The 18,257-nt window shown below is 38.5% G+C and overlaps 1 protein-coding gene across 2 annotated transcripts in view; it reads left to right on the plus strand.

The window, feature by feature from the left end:
* Positions 1 to 18,257, plus strand: part of TTC28 (tetratricopeptide repeat domain 28) — a 424,481-nt gene that overhangs the window by 198,486 nt on the left and 207,738 nt on the right. The window lies entirely within an intron of this gene.

An 18,257-nucleotide genomic window follows, 5' to 3' on the forward strand; every position in this document is an offset into this window, starting at 1 on the left:
CTCCCCCTCCAACCATCAGGTATATTATTTACAAATATTCTCTCTCATTCTTTGCATTGTCGTTTCACTCTCTTGTTAGTGTTCTTTGTATACAACTTTTAATTTTGATGAGTTTCAGTTTTTCAGTTTGTTGCTTATGCTTTTGGTGTCATGTTTAAGAAACCATTGCCAAATCCAAGACCATGTAGATTTTCCCATATGTTTTCTTCTAAGAGTTTCATAGTTTTAGCTCTTTGATTTAGGTCTTTGATCAGTTTGGAGTGAATTTTGAATATGATGTAATGTAAGGGTCTAACTTCATTCCTTTGCATGTGCATATCCAGTTTTGCAGACTATTTGTTAAAAAGACTGTCATCTACCCCTTTGGATGGTTTGGGCACTCTGATGGAAAATCTATTGATCATATATGTGAGAGTTTGTTTTGGGGCTGTTGTATTCCTTTGATCTATATATCTGTCTTCATGCTAGTACCATACTATTTTTTTAAAAGATTTTATTTATTTATTTACAGACAGAGATCACAAGTAGGCAGAGAGGCAGGCAGAGGGGTGGGGGGAAGCAGGCTCCCGCTGAGCAGAGAGCCCGATGCAGGGCTCGATCCCAGGACCCTGAGATCATGACCTGAGCTGAAGGCAGAGGCTTTAACCCACTGAGCCACCCAGGTGCCCCAGTACCATACTATTTTTGATTACTCTATCATTCTAGTAAGTTTTGAAATTAGGAAGTATGAATATTTCATTTTTTTTCTCTTTTTTTCAAGATTATTTTGGCTATTTTTCCCTTCAGATTCCATGTGAGTTTTAGAATGGATTTTTTTTTTATTTCTGAAAAAGATGCCATTGAAATTTTGTAGGAATTGGATTGAATCTGCAGATCATTTTGAGTAGTATTGTCATCTTAACAATATTTGGTCTTCTAATCCAAGAGTATGGATTAGAATCCATTTATTGTTGTCTTCTTTAATTTCTGACAACCATACTTTGTGGTTTTCAGTGTATTAGTCTTTCGTTTTCTTGGTTGAATTTATTTATTCATTCAATTTATGTTTATTGTTTTTAGTTATTTTTTTTTAAAGATTTTATTTATTTATTTGACAGAGAGAGATCACAAGTAGGCAGAGAGGCAGGCAGAGAGAGAGAGGAGGAAGCAGGCTCCCCGCCGAGCAGAGAGCCCAATGCGGGACTCGATCCCAGGACCCTGAGATCACGACCCAAGCCGAAGGCAGCGGCCTAACCCACTGAGCCACCCAGGCGTCCCTGTTTTTAGTTATTTTATCATTTTTATTTTTATGGTACTGTAAATGGGATTGTTTTCTTGATTTTTTTCCCCATTATTAGTGTATAGTAAAGCAATTGGTTTGAACATGGTCATTTTTGAAAAGCTTTTTAGAGACTTCTGATGCATGTCTTAGGTTAAGCACTCTGCTTCCAGACCCTCTTAAACTCCCCAATAGGAATTGCAGCTAGAAAATGGTTTAAATCTCACATCTTCTTGGCTTATGACCTTGGACATTTCCTGATAATTAAAATGGAAATTATACTATTGATCATACAGGTTTGCTGTGAGAATTAAATGAGATAGCTGTGTGTATTACCAAGAATTTAGTAAACCTTCAATAATGAACAGCATTCATTTTGTTTATTTATTTAAAAATTTTTTATTTCACTGTTGTTCCTGAATAGATAATGCTTGAAGTGAGTTTCAAAGCCAAGTAGAATTTAGGTGAAAGAAGGGTTTTAGCAGGAAGTAGCCCCACATACGAGGTGTGAAACAGTTTGCCATGTTGGGTAACTACATAGTGATTAAGACCATGGGGTTTGGAATTGAGTAGATTTGTATTCAAATTCCAACTTTTCTGCTTCTACACTTTATGTTCCTGGGCCAGTCATTGAGCCTTCCTGACATGAATTAAAAAATTCAAAATGGAAATTATTAAGTATTTTTAACTGAATGAAAATATACACTGCAAAAGCAGCACTGGGGGTCATTCATAGCATCAAGTGGCTATACTGTAAAAGGAGAATCTTCCCAAATCAATGACTTAAGCTTCTTTAAAAAACTAGAAAAGGAGGGTAAATTAAACCCAAATTAAACAGAAGAAAGGAAATAATAAAGATCAGAGCAGAAATCAATGAAACAGAAAAAGGGGAAAAATCCAGGACATCAGTTAACTTTGAGAAAATCATTAAACTTATAAATCTGGCCAGACTGATTAGGGAAAAAAAAAAAAAAAACAGAAAAAACACAAATTACCAATATTAGGATTGAAATAGTGAATATTGGTACAAATATTAAAAATATAATAAGGGAATATTATGATTTATGCCAAAAAAATCTGACAACTTAGGTGGACTGGACAAATTCCTTGAAAGATAAAACCAAGGTAATAATTAGATGACCTTGATAGCCCTCTATTTACTAAGGAAATAGAATTGATAAAATGGACTCCATCAAATAAAAACTTATGCTCTTTGAAAGACGTGAGAGGATAAAAAGAAATACAACTTAAAAATTGGAAAAAAAAAAAAGGGCTCAGTCAGTTAAGTGACTTCAGCTCAGGTTGTGATTTTGGGGTTTTGGGATTGAGCCCCCATGTCGGGCTCCCCACTGGTGGGGAGTCTGCTTGTCCCTCACCCTCTGCTCCTCCCATCCCCAGATCATGCTCTATCTCTTTCAAATAAATAAATAAAATTCTCTAAGAATTAAAACAATAAATAAAAATTGAAAAAAGAGGTGAATAAACATTTGATTGAAGAATGGTGAAGAATGGAAAACCAATATAAAAAGATGCTCAATACCAGTAGTCTTCAGGGAAATGCAAATTTAAACCACAGTGAACAACCCTACATATCTGTTATAATGATATGTCAAGTTTTTGCTAAAGATGTGGAAGAACTGCCATTCCCATACACTGCTGCTGAGAATATAAAATTGTATTACCACTTTGGAAAACAGCTTGGCAATTTCCTAAAAATTTAAACACTTACCATAACTATCCAGCCATTTCACTCCTAGGTGTTTACCCTAGAGAAAAGAAAGCATACGCCCAAAGACTTGTACATGAACATTCATAGCAGCTTTATATTTAATAACCAAAAAAATGAAAAAAAAAAAACCCAATGTCCATCAACAGACAAATGGATAAACAAATTGTGGTTATATCCAAACAATGGAATGCTTCTCTCTAATAGAAAGGAACAAATTATTGATACATGCAACAACATAGATGGATGTCAAAAGAGTTATGTTGAGTGAAGAAACCTCTCTCTGCCACCAAGGAGTACATATTGTATGATTCCATTTGTATAAAAGTCTAGAAAATGCAAACTAATCTTTAGGCACAGAAAGCAAATCAATAGTTGCCTGGGAATGGGGGCAGATGGGAGGGGGGTCAAAGAATAGGGATTACAAAGGGGCAGGAGGAAGCTTTTGAGGAATATGGGTTATGTTCACCATGTTGCCTATCATGATGTATGCATATGTCAAAGCTTATCAAACTGTACACTTATTTCAAATATATGGTATTTATTTTATGTCAATTACCTAAGTAAATAAATTGCATGCTATTTTGAATTATCCAAACAATTCTACTCTTCTTCAGATCATTATATTTTCTTTTAATATATGTGTTATTGTCCATCAATGGTAGAAAAGTTCGTTCATCTCAACTTGAGGAGTTGATTGGAGACATTTCCCCGGGCAGGAGCAAGAATGAGTAACTTGGGATCATGGAATGAAATTTGAGGAACTCTTGTTTTTCTATGAGCTATGGCATAACTGTAAGGTTTATTATGGGATCATCAGTGGGCAGACTGTGTAGTTTAATGAGCATGGGATTGGGAGTAAAGATTTTGGGCTTTGCCATTTACTGATTCTTAATGACATTTGGTAAGTTTGTTAACCTCTGAGCCATAGTTACACATTGCAGGATTGAGGACAACCATTATGAACATGATTTAGTCAGGAATCAATAATTTTAAGTAAAGAAACCTCCTTAAACTGGTTTAAACAAAAGAGGCAATGTAAGCACAGGATAGAGAGATATCTAATGAATTCTGGGGCAGAAAGTTCAGCTGAAGCTCAGGAGGGACTAGAACCAAGGTAAGATCACGCTCATATTTGTCTTCCATCAGGAATTGCGTCCCTCCTTCCTTCGTTTTCAATCTCTCCCTTCCTCCCTAGGTCTTTGCACATTGGCCTGGTCCACAGCCGTCCTGAACTGTGTGTTCTTGAACCAGCCCTACATCAGTTTCTAGTTCCCACAATTGATTGCTGGCTCCTGGTTTTCAGCAGAAACCCTCTATAGTCCCTGAGGCCTGATGACAGATTCTTAGAAGAGCTTATCTGACTGGCTTAGCTGGATACTGGGGTTCATCAAGGATAATGAGCCATGGCTGGAAGGATAGGATCATGTAGCCTACTCATTGGGGGTTTGAGACCAGATTCTTGAGAAGGGCTGCTTTGGACAGGCTCACTGAATACTACATGGGATATTGGACCTTGGTACTTAGTGGATCAGCAGCATCAGTATCACCTGGGAGCTGCTGAGAAATACAGAATCCCTGGCCCGGCCTCAAACACTGCATTTTAACCTCCCATGATGCATGGGCACTAAAGAAACACTGCTTAGTGTAGGACTTCTCCCCCTCAGCATTGATATATAGGGCCAGATCATTCTTTGTGCAGGGAGGAGACTTTCCTGGCTTCATAGGATGTTTAGTAGGACCCTTGACCTCTACCCTCGAGTTGCCAGTAGCAACTCCCACCCCCACCCAGCTGACAACAAAATTTGTTTTTAGGCATTGCCAGATGTGCCATACAGGAATATCGCCCTTGTTGAGAACCATTGCTCTAGAGGACTGAAAGATATAACGAGTAAAGTGTTTTATAAACTGCTAATATCTGTATAAATAATAGTCAGTCTGTTGGGATTTGACCACAAAAGCCAAAGGCCTTGTGAAAGAGTAGGTTTAATATCAGGATTTTGGTGAACTTTTATTTCTTCCTAATATTAGTTTATGTAACATTCTTGTACACTTTACTGCATTAATTTAGAGAGCCATTCCTTTTCCATTTTTCTAATATAGTGATAAAATGTTTGGTCACATAGATATCATGTACACATTAAATCTTGAAATTAGCCACTTGTTTAATTGTATTTGTTTTCTATAAAATACCTCTTGCCATTTAACAGTGAGAACTTTTCAAATAAATCTCTTTGGGAAGTTCAAGCTCTAATCATTCAAGAAGTTCTACTGCTGTGGCCAACTGTAGAGATGTAAAAACAGATCAAATCCAGTTCACATAATTACATTCTAATGCACAGATGTTTGAAGCTCATGGAAATGGATTATAAAAGCCAAAATCATTATAATAGCTTTCCTTAAACTTTTAACAATGAACAGTGGAAATAAATATTTTCTCAATTTCAATATTTCTTTTTAGAAAAGTAAGCCAAGTATGCTTTCCAAAGGGACTTTGTTGGCTTCACCTAATGTGGTTTAAAACTTCCTTTTTTACATCCTTAATTTCTTACTTATGCTACTATGTTAATCCTGTTTTGGAGGAAAGAGTCTATTGTCATAATAGCACTGAGTAAGCTCTCAGTGAGTGTCTGTGGAATGGAAAGAAGGAACAACCGAAGAGCAAGCAGGTGTACATGATGGTACAGGAGATGCTGGTTCTGGCCAACTCTCCCCATGGAATGCACCTGCTGTTGTGCGCTGAAAGCATCTTGACAGAAGGGCCTTCCAGGTTCTGGACACATTCTCTCCATTAGTCTGACTCTAAGGACATATTAAGCAAATTAGTTCTTTTTTGTGGGGAGGGGGTGTCAGCATATCTAATGCTTGTTCCTCATTATGAATGGAGTTCTTTATTGTTGTAGGCCAAAGGGCCATTTAAAAACCTGGATCTATGCATATTTTAAAATAAAATGAAAAGATGTGTGCATAATTTTTTCCCATTTCCAGGGTTTAATATCCATATTAAGAGACCAGAAAGGGATCATGTAGATTAGCTGAGACCTTGTTTCCAGCCACTCCTGGTAGGGGTCATCTTGTACATTAACAATCAGATTTGAAGGATTCATTTCAACTTATCATCTTTCACCATAGAAAAGAATTGACTGATACTGTTGTGCATGTCTGAGGATGATGAATAGCCCTTCCCTCTCTTGTCCAAGTGAAGGTACACAGCTTCAGAACATTAGTGGTGCTGAACTCAATAGCCAGCCTCAAAAGTAGTCATTGCTGTGTCTGTGATCCAACTTTGTGCTTGTACATTAGGTTTAGTCATTAAAATCTCACATGCAAGGGCAGAAGGAAGCCATTCTCACAAGCGGATTGAATTTTGAAGAGGAAATAGTTTAGCTGTAGCTTCATACACTAAAGATACCAAGTGCCAAGGCTTATGTTTTTCTTGTCAGCACAGGGAGAGGGACTTAAAATCACCTTCAGGTCATGTGGATTTTCTGGGTTACCCACAGTGGCAGTTGTGAACCACACTTGGGATTTTCGGTCTTTTGAAAACATGTGGGTGTTGTGTTCTGCTTTACTTCCACATCTGGTGATCAGAGCTCAGGGTCAACAGGGGAAATGTCTGACTGTGCACGCAGATTTGCAGTTTGTCCATAAAAGATTTAGTGCTGTTTTTTCAGCCCACGATCTCAGGCTTCAACTGCATTAATGCTCATTAAAGAGCAGCAGTTATGTGAACCCAGGCATACACATAGAACTGCCATCAATATTGCACGAAGTACGGTGTGTAGCAGCAACAGGATAAAGGGGTATTGGTGAGGGTTGGGGGAAGGAATTAGACTCCTAACACAAGATCAATAAAGCATGATTTCATTGCTTCCTGGGTTTGTCATTTCAATAACTTTTATTGAGTAACTATGAGATGCCAGCCACTATTCCAGGTGTGAAGGGTACAAAGTTGAATGGGTAGATAGAGCCTTTTCCTTCTCACACTCCCAGTCCATTAGGATGAAGATATGCAAACAATCATAGCTTGGTAAATGCCACAGTAGTGGTCTGGAAAGGGGACATATTTCACAGGGAAAGTAGCATTTGAACTAGGTCCCAAAAGGTAGTAAGAATTCCCCGGCGGGGCGCCTGGGTGGCTCAGTTGGTTGGACGACTGCCTTCAGCTCAGGTCATGATCCTGGAGTCCCGGGATCGAGTCCCACATCGGGCTCCCAGCTCCATGGGGAGTCTGTTTCTCTCTCTGACCTTCTCCTCGCTCATGCTCTCTCTCACTGTCTCTCTCTCAAATAAATAAATAAAATCTTTAAAAAAAAAAAAAAAAAAGAATTCCCCGGATTGAGATGGAGGAGATAGGGCACTCTGGGCAGAGTAAACAAAGAGAAGACTCAGAGGCATGCAAGTTCAAGCCACATTTGGAACATGGCAGGCTGTTCTAGTAGTTTCAACCTTAGGAGTGTCAACATGGAGGCAGACAAGACTAGATGGACAGACTGAGACTGGATTTGGGGTGGCATTCATACCATACTATGGATTTAGACTCTACCCCGTGTCCTATAGATCAGCAAACTATCAGAACTGGTTCCTGTCTTCTCTTGTTTAGTTCCCAATATCAATACCTCCCTGGCCAACGCGTCACTGGAGCAAAGGTGGTTCTGGGTTATTAGCCAATGGAATCTAGAATTAGTTTTGCTGCCCTAAATTGTGGTATGCCCAGATACTCACAAGTTCCCTAAGTTCTGTAACTGGACCTTTACTGTATTCTTGTTCACCTTGTGACTGGGCTTTTATTTCCAGATTAGCTTTCCAGTTCCCAGAACTAGAGCTTGCTTCAGGGTTCTGCCTTCCCAGCTAGAGCCCAGACATTGGGTCTCTTAGGAGTCCTTCTCCTAGATCTTCGGTTCTTCTTTCCATATTTCAGTGGCTCGCTAGGATCCTGTTCCAACTGACAGCTTTCCTTGGAGCTACACCAGACTGTCACCCACTTATTGTGAGTGCCTGTTAATTCTTGCAGTTGTATCCAACCCACCAAATCAGATAATCTATACAGCAGTATATTCCAGTTCTCATCTGGATCTGTTGCATCTCTAGGTATATAAATTTATATTGATAATAGGCCCATAACCTCATTCCTCATAACTATCAAATTCATGAATTATTACCCTAATTGTGGCTCTTCTCAACTTTCTGTTCCCCCCAGCCATGTTGCTTGTTCCAGTATATCTGTGGTACACATACTCTTAATGTGGTCCCCATGATCCCTGCTTCCTGGTGTTCATGCCCTTGTGTGATCCCTTCCCCTTAAATATGGGAAGGACTTGTGACTTGCTTCTAACCAATAGGATATGGCCAAAGCGACATGATATACATGCCATATTGATGTAATTATGTTATATAAGATTATAGCGTCCAACTTGCTGGAGTCTTTCCTTTGCTGGCCATGAGGAGCCAAGTAGCTATGCTGGGGAAACCCATGGGGCAAAAAAAAATGCAGGTAGTTTGAGGAGCTGAGAGCAGTCTCCGCTGATAGCCAACAAAATATGGAAGCTCTCAATCCTGCAACTGCAAGGAACCGAATGCTGCCAGTGACTACGGGAACAGGAAAGCAGATCCTTCCCCATCCAAACCTCCAATTGGGAAACCCTGATTACAGTCTTTCAGAATACCCAGCTAAGGTGTGCCTAGACTCCTGAGTCAAAGAGCTGTAAGATAACAAATGTGTGTTATTTTAAGTTTGCTAAGCCTGTGGTAGTTTTGTTATGCAGCAACAGGTAACTAATACAACGTCTCAGCAGAGCAAAACAAGACAGGACGGTTAGAATATCTGTTCCGGTTAAATACTTGACATCTGGTAATTAGATGTGTAGCTGTGCTTTATTAAACATTTTCTCTCTCGCTCCTACTAACACTCCTAAGGAAATGGGAAATTTTTATTTTCTACAAGGAACTGGCTCATCACCTTAATTGTCTCATTCCTGAAACAGGTGTTCTAGCTAAAGGACACCAGATGGGATCCAGCAGCTGCAGTAGAGAAAACTAAAACATCACAGAGATTATGTTGAGTGCAACCTTGTGTGTAGCAGAGAACAAAGGAAAAACAAATGAATTCTTAAAGATGTTCTTGAAAGTCTTGGGGAAGGTGTCAGTAGTGTCCGAAGTACAATAGTACACGGTTCGAGATGAGTATTTACCATCACAGTCCCAGTGAGATGCTCTACAAATGTTCACTGGCAGAGAATATAAACATTTGTCCAAAGCATTTTAAAATCTCTCCATCTCAGAACAGATTAGCTCTGTTATTTATGCATCATTCTTACAGTAATTTCCCCAGCTATCCTTAGTGCTTCTGATCTTCAGTCATGTAACCTCTCTGGGCTTTAACATAGATGCAAAAATGAGATCATCTCTATTTTTTCTAGGGGAAAGAGAGTTAGAAATAACATTTTATGAACAACAACTGAGTCCTCTGCTACCTGTTTCTCATCCCCTGTGATCTTCACAGCAGGTCTATGAAATGGAATTATTTCTCAATCTTCCTTTTGTTAAGTGAGGCCGGAGGGGTTAAGTACTGTGCCCCAGAGCACACAGTTAGTAAGTCTCAGAGACAGAACTTAAAATCCTAATGACTTCAGAACTCCTTTTCCCTCTCAAAGCCGGATCTGTGGAACCCCTCGGGTCCCTGAGGTCCTTTTAGGGAATGCATGATGTCAAAATTACTTTGCTAATGATATTAAGGTGTTACTCCTGTTTCAGGTGGTGGTGGTGGGGTTTGTTTTGTTTTTACTGCGCTGATATTTGCCTTCACAGTGCAGAAACGTTGGTGAGAAAAGCTGCTGGTGCCTTAGCATGAATCTGGGCAGCAGCACCAGACTGTCCTAGAAGTCATTATTATATCTTTCACTGCTATAAACTTGCAGTTAAAAGGGGGAAAAAAGCAAGTTTCACTTAAGAATGTTCTCAATGAAGCAATAAGAAGCATTAGTTTTATTGAAACTTGGTCCTTGAGTACGCCTTTTTAATATTCTGTGTGACCAAATGGGTGGTGTGTAGAAATTACCACTGCCATACACCTGCCTAGGTACTAGGGTCGTCTCAAAAGGAAGGCACTTGTGCAGTTGTATCATTTGTGAGCTGAATGACTGGTTTGTTTCTTGTTTTTTGTTTTTGTTTTTTATGAAACACATTTTTTGCTTGAAAGAATGACTGACAGAAAAACCGGTTATCCAGTCCTGAGAAGATGGAGAAATTTTATCAAAAGCGAGTGAGTGACAGATGAGGGCAACGAAAGCTAAAATAAACCAGTGGGATTACATCAAACTAAAAAGATTTGCACAGCAAAGGAGGCCATCAACAGAATGAAAAGGAAACCTACCAAATGGGAGAAGATAATTGCACATCATTCTTCTAATAAAGGGTTAATATCCAAAATGTATAAAGAGCTCATACCACTTAATATCAAACAAACAAACAGACAACCTGATTAAAAAATTGGCAAAGGACTCTAGTATACATTTTTCCAAAGAAGATATACAGGTGGCCAAGAGGCATACCACTAATCAGGGAAATGCGATCAAAACCACAGTGAAATATCACCTCAAACCCATCATATTGGCTATATATACATATATAAAGTTAAATAAACAAATGGGGTTGCATCAAACCGAAAAGCTTTTGCACAGTGAAGGAAACTGTCGATAGAAAAGCAGCCTACTGAATGGGAGAAGATATATACAAATCATGTGTCACCCACGCACATGCACATACTGTACACACACACATGTGTGCACTGGACTATTACTCAGCCATAAAAAAGAATGAAAGCTTGCCATTTATGACAATATGAAGGGACCGGGGGGATTTCATGCTAAGTGCAGTAAGTCAGACAAAGATAAATACTGTGTGATTTCACTTACATGTGGAATTTAAAAAACAAAATAAGCGAACAAGACAAATCAGAAACAAACTCATACTCATAGATAGAGGAAACAAATTGTTGGTTTCTAGAGGGGGAGGAATTGGAGAGCAGGCAGAGTAGGTGAAGGGGATTAAGAGGTATGAAATTCCAGATACAACTAAGTAACAGGGATATAATTTACAGTATAGAGAATATAGGTAATAGTATTATAAGAACTTTGTATGGTGACACATGGTAACTAGACCTACCATGGAGATCATTTTGTAATGTATAAAAATAATGAGTAACTATGATATGTACCTGAAACTAATAGGATAATGTATGTCAGTTATACTTCAAAGCATGAATGAGTGAAAAAAATGAATAAATCTGTCATTTTAAGAAACATAGTATTTTTGTCAATTCAAGTTCTCAAGGAAAACGTAGAATTTTGGGAAACTTGTGTTCATCAGTGTGACTGTAAGTTTGACTTCCCAGTACTTTTTTTCTGATGAGATTGGTAGTGAGGCTTTCATTTTGTATTATGAAATGTGTCAGCATTTGGAAGATCTGTACACTCAGTGAACTCACTTATTTTCCAAATAACCAATGGATGATGTTACAGATGAATAGGTAAGAAATCCGTTCAAAGTGCAAGCTAGACCAGTGTATTTTAATGTAGCAGAGTGCGGAAAGTTTATTGATACAGTCTCAGATTCCACACTGTGGCTAACCTTTAAAAAATTATCACTTGTCAAGTTTTTGCATATTACTACAGAATAATATCCATACTTATCCCTTTTCTACTTCCATAGCTGTGTGAAGCTGGATTTTATATATTTCAAGCCAAGCAACATATTGCAACAGATTGAATAGAGAAACAGATATGAAAATCCAACTGTAGTCTATTAAGCAAATATTTAAGGTTTTTAAAAATATAAAGTGATGCTACTCTTTTCATTGTCCTTTTTTTTTTTAGAGAACCTAGTTACTTTTCAGAAAAGTGTGTTGTTTATATTAACTTATAATTGATCTAATTATTATTAGTGGTTAATATTTAAATTTTCTTATAATTTTAATTTCTCACATATTAATGGAGTCCTGAGACCAAAAAGTATTTTTAGAACTGATGCTTTATGCTGTGTTGTTTCCTATACCTACATGTTCATTCTGAATGAAAATGAAATGTTGTAAGCAGACTAATTTGATAAGGCACTTTAAAGATACATAGTCTCATCCCTAGATGATGAGCCCATTTCACCTTGGTTCTAACTGTTAGCCTTGATTTTGCTATTGAGAAAGAAATCTGATGCTATTAGGAGATTATATTTAATTACCACTTTCCTCCATCACGACAATTTCTTTCTACTAAATAGAATCCATAAATTAGACATGACTTGGCTGAACTGATATAAATAAGTGTGTAGTGAAACTCGTTTTATAATCATGTCTGAATTTATTGTTAGGTCATTTGTAGATTTTTCTGGCAAGTTACACTCAGTTTTAATGGTGCAAAACTGTAGGCTGTTTTACTGACCAGTTTATGTAGGTTGCAGTCAAACTTGCCATTGAAATAATTCCTTAGTCATGCTGTCTGGGAGCAATATATATTGGGGCTGTTAATTATTCCCCTTCCATATTTCTTGTATAGTAGAGTGATTTTTGGGACCACAGCTTGAGGACAATCTGTATCTTGGGTAGTCATTAACACTCAGCTTTTAGAGGCAATGAGTTCTTGACTTGGACCATTTAATGACACCTAATGAATATGCTAGAACAGACTACAGCAAATCTCTTGCTTATATCTGAGGGTGTTCAATGTTTTTTCCACATTTGAGCTAAATGTTTTCATCACATGAAGTTTATTATTGAAAATAATATTTACGGTAATCAACAGCTTTAGTGGACACAAGGATCAATAATGACTGTAGTGTTGCTGGACCTTTGTGGAAGCTGCCAATATCCTTTCTTCCTCTGTGACTACCTCTTGCTTTGTTTTTTTAAACTTTCCCTTCTATAGAAATGAGGCCGTGTAAGGCATATTGATTCTGTGCAGTAGGGTTATACATAGCAAAGATGACATAAACACCATTTCTCTCTTCCTACACCCCACTCTGCAACCCCTAACTCACGTGGTATCACATGTCTCGCTCCAAATACCTTACGCTAAAGGAGAGTTAGACTCATTGAGTTTATGCACTGAAGGCTCAGTCCAAGTTCACTTCCTGTGCAAAAGGCTTTTCTGACTTTCTGTCCACCCCCACTCACTTAACCCAGTCCAAATTGAAGTGATCACTCCCTCCTTTGCCCTGACAATGCGAACTTCCTTCCAGATCAGCAATGGTAATTACTGCACTTGTCATGTGCTGACTCTCCATACGGAACCCTAAACTCTTCAGTGACAGAGACTGTGTCTCATTCATTCATTCTGCAGATATCAAGTGCCCCCCTGTCTCTCAGTTGCTGCGCTAGGTGGTGAGGGTGCAGCGGTGAGCCAAAGTGCATACCCTATCAGTACTTAAGACAGCTGTGCCTATGCACCTAGCCCCATAGGGTCTGCTAGAGTAACAGCTTAACAAAAATGATCTGTTGAATGGTATGACGCTTTTCATTCACTGTCTTTTCTAGTGTTTAAGTTTTTAGTGAGTCACAATTTAATGAGCTTGTAGTCCATGTGTGTCTTGATTTTTTTCTGTCTGACTTCAAGGTACCTTTTGTATAATAAGAGTAAGAAGAGTTAATAAATATATGTCTTATATTTGCCCTATGCCTAATGATTAACAGATTCTTTCCATACTTCTTATTTTATTTGATTCTTATAACATCCCTAAGATAAGTAAAGAAGATGGTTTTATTTCCATTTTTAACATGGTCCTAGAATTCTGGTCTTTTGATTCCACCCCATCATACCTGTGCTGACAAACATATCCTCACATACACATGCGTGTCTGCTCTTAAATCATTTTAGAGATCTGCCAACTTAAAGTGGCCTTGATTTTATTCCCTTAGAGAACTATTCCATAGTGAGACCACTATTGCAGGGAAGAAAACTGCCAAATAAGGAGACAAGGAACGAAGAGGGCAGGGGAGACATTTTTCATAGCAAAACCCAGTTAATGTGACCCATCTTGAGAACCTCTGCCTTCTCTTGGTAAAGTGTGAAATGGTAGCACAGTGGTGCAGCCGTGAATGAACTTGGAATTTCAGTGCTGGAAGCTACCATGTAGAGCATCTGATCCCATCTCCTTTGTTACAGCTAAGGCAACTGAGGTGCAGGGAAGTGAAATGACTTCCCTAAACTTTCTCAGCTAGTATAGTGGTGGCTAGTCTATAGATCAGTCGGTGTGAGCATAGAAAACTACGAGAGCAGTGGTCTCTCAGCTTACGCTAAGTCTGATTTAAAAGACTGTGTGTCTGGGAAACCTTTTAATTCAACTGACCTGTTTTGAGTCAGTGGCTATAAAGTAATTTTCTTTGGCAGGTCCCAGATGATTCTAATGAGCAATTGCTCTTCTGAATGATTGGCGATTGACCCTTTAGTACGTAGAGGGAAAGCACCTTCAGTCTAAAATCTGAGCACACAATTTTCTGACAGAACTTTTCCCACAGGCTGAAATTGCTTTCAGGTCCATCAAGTCTTAGAATCAGTGTTAGATGTTGACTACAGCTTTTTCCACCTTTGAGGCTTGAAAATATATTTTTTAAACTTTGGTTAGATGATAAGCTACTGTATTTTAGAAGACCATGGATTGTTATAACTTGATCTCATAAGTTATTAACATATGTAGAAAAAGACAAGGTAGTATTGTATAAGCAGAGACTGTAGCTATCACTGGTAAACTAGGGGAGGTCATAGATAAATGTGTGGCTGTTTTTATTCCTAGATTTTGAGAGTCTTTGAACTTCAGGGTTTTCTTGCTGTGGCCCAAAGAAGTTAGAAATTTTTCAGACTCAGAGCTGTGACCTGAACCCCGTTCTTCCGATTCCTCTAGCGTGGTGCCCTTTTCATCACCCCACCCACTGTCAGTGTGCAGCAATTCCAGCAGTCTCTGCCATTTCTTTGTTTTAGCCACGTTTCATATGGACAAAGAGCCTAATGTCATGGGGAGTTTACATGGAGGCTGGTGAGTGAGGATAATGAGAGCCACAGTAAAGCTATTAGATTTGACTAATACTATGTTACTTCTTCTTTCGTCATTAAGAAATGAAGATTTGTAGATGTCAGTGCTTCTTGGAAAATCTATGCCTCCTTTGTTTATTCCGCAAACACTAAGCACCTTGCAGCATTTTAGACAGGTTGCAGAATGGAGGGGAGAGACTACACATACGACCACACACCACCTGTAAGTTCCACATTTGCTGTATCACGTAGGACTTGTAGAACCCAGGTGGTTGTGAGGAGCAGTCAGAGTGCAGCACGGTGTGTTCATTGTCCCTTGGTAGTCAGCTTCCTGAGACAATCCCCGTGGAAGTCAAGTTCTATGACACTGAGTACCTACTTTATAACCTTTTAAAAAACTATTATACTTTATCTGTTATTTATTTTAAACCACTTTACTGGTATGGTTGATATACACAAAGCTGTACCTGTTTAATGACTACAACTTGGTGAGTCACACACATCCTTTTATTTTTAGGATTTCATCAGTGTGCCAGAGGAACTTACGCTTACAGGATATGTGCTTCATTTAAGGATGTTTACAGACACAGGCAGCTCCTGGGTTCTCCACCAGGCTTAGTGTGAGCAATGTCAATTCCCTATTGACGGAGAGAAAGTAGAGAACATCCCTGTGTGTCCTTGAACCATGTCTCTGCCTTCAGCTTTCCAGTGTCTCTGAAGTCCTCCCTTTGATGTTGATCTTGAGGGTTCTAGCGCTGAGTTTAAAAAAAACTCTTTATTCTGTACACCTGCTGTGTTCTAGGTTCTCTTCTATAAGTTTATATTGTTAAAAATCTACAAGGACAGGTGTTGTTGGCCTCATGCATATTAAGTAGCATAGTAGAGACCAAGATTCATTTTCACATCTTTCTGATTCCAAAGGAGGCCCCTTCCCCTTTTCATTCTGTCATACAGTCAAAGACAGTGTTTCTAACTCAGTGTTTTCTGAGATTTTTGGTATTTCTCTGCTGAAATGCTATAGTGGGTTTTAGGATGAATTAACCCACAGTGATTATACTATGCCACAATGGTAGAAGAGGTATTTCTCAAAGGCCTAATTTTTGTGCCCCTTTGTACAGCTTCTCAGTGGCATCCTCTTTAAAGGGCTTAGTGGCTTATTAGTTATTTGAATTTAGAATTTTCCTATTAAGGGTACTACATTCAACTCATAGATAACCTCGGTAATAAATAATCCCCAAATGGAACAATCTAAGTATCATTTACGTTTGGAGGATTGTCCCAAATTTACCTAATAACAGTTTATATTATCCAGTCTTGAAATGTTAGAATGAAATACTAGTCCTGACCTGTCCTTTCTCTCTTTGTCCTTTGAAGTTTTATTGCCTTTGCCCCTCCCCCTTCTGCCCAGAGTGCAGACTTTTCCCCATTATCTGTAACAACATGAGTCAGTTGCACTTAAATTACTTTTGAGTGGCTATTTCTTGCAATAGTGCTGAGTTAAGTACTAATGAGGATGGTGACTAGAATATAGTGTGGCTCCCAGGATAGAAATGTGTCAGTTTTCTTTTTCCAGCTTCCCCATAGCCAAAATTCAGTGACTTTTCAAACCCCTGATGAGAAGACCCATCTCTTTTGTTTATGAAGCCCTAGTGCTATTTAAGGCAAAATGCAGCTCCCAGATCTTAAATGATTTAGCAGAGAAAATACTAATCAGAGCTCATCTCCTGCAAGGGACATATTAACCAGATTTGTACATCAGCAGAGTAGGCTAAATTTTCCTTTATGGCCTAATGTCTGAGCTATATGATAAACTATGTTCTCTTGCACTGACTCTGGACACTTAACTGCTGCTTGGGCTAGCACAAATACTGTAATTAGCATCTCATGTTATTAAAGTTGAAGGATGATTAGAAAGTGGACACGTTTTGTTACTTCTCCATTAGAATTAAACAACAAAAGATCTGGAGGTGCTATATGACCATAATTTTTACGAGAGCCCACGGTAAACAAATATTTTATACAAAGAAATCTGAGGAGACTAGAGCATTTGCTCACTAAAACCTTAGGGTTTTCTATCCTTCTGTAAATGCATAGATTTATCATCGCTTACCAGGATGCGATCATGGGCTTTTGTATTTTAATTAGCAATTACTGCAGAATATCTCACAGCTGACCCAATTCATAATTAGAATAATCATGGGAGTAGATTTTGCAAGCTGGCTTCCAAGGGACTTAGGTTGGAATTTTAAAGCAGTAGTGTTTTGCTTTAGATCCTAGGTTAGAGAACCTCTCCCTTTCTCAATTTTCAGTAATGTTCCCCTCTTTTTTGACATCCCATGGCTATTTAGGGGTTTGTGCATACAGAGTCTACAGTAACCCTCTTATACTCATCAGATACTTAAACCTTAGTATGAATCAGTGTTGGGAGGGCGGGTTGGTGGATCAATGTTTTTCATGAAAATCAATGTGCTGCTTCTTTCAAGGGGTTATTTCCATTTAAGCCGATCTCTAGTGGTAAAACAAATGATTCTGTGGCTTGTTAAAGGAATTCATGCATGGGGAAGGGGAACAGGTTTGGGCTTATGTGGGCTCCTTTCCTGCTCTAGGAAATCATACCTTCATTTCAGAGTTGGCCCTGCTCTCAAAAGCTTAACTTGTGTATATCCCATCAAATATTTTATTCTGTTGTTCACTTAACAACTTAACATCTTCATCCCTGAAAATTTGCGTTTAATTCATACCAACCAAATAAGTCAACCATTCACCTTTCTGATATTTTCTTATGTTAATTTCAATCCCCTTAGTCCTTTGGAAGCTGCTAGATGGAAGTGTCATTTTATGAAAATTTAATATCAACTTGACCCTGGAGTATGGGCAGCCAGGCAGAATTATCATCAGGTGTAAATTCTGGTCTGGGCTTCAGGTGCACATGATCTTTTGTGGTCTTGTCACAGGTATTAATTATTGTGCTGTACCACCTTGAACAGAGGTTCTGGGAAAAATGAATCTTAAAAATTTGAGGATATTTATAAGGGAGAAAAATCCAGGTGTACTATGGAGAAGTAAATGAAGTTGAATAGGGGTGTATGTGTGTGTGTGTGTGTGTGAGTGTAAGAGTATGCACATGTGTGCTTCTAGCATCAAAGTAAATGAACATCTCTTCATCTTCACTGTATTCATCTAAATTCCCTGTTTCAGTCCAAGAAGGTGCAAAGAACATGAAACCAATATAGGTAATATTTCACAACGCCCCTTATGA

The sequence above is a fragment of the Neovison vison genome, chromosome 3 (assembly GCF_020171115.1).
Source record: "Neovison vison isolate M4711 chromosome 3, ASM_NN_V1, whole genome shotgun sequence".
Lineage (NCBI taxonomy): Eukaryota > Metazoa > Chordata > Mammalia > Carnivora > Mustelidae > Neogale > Neogale vison.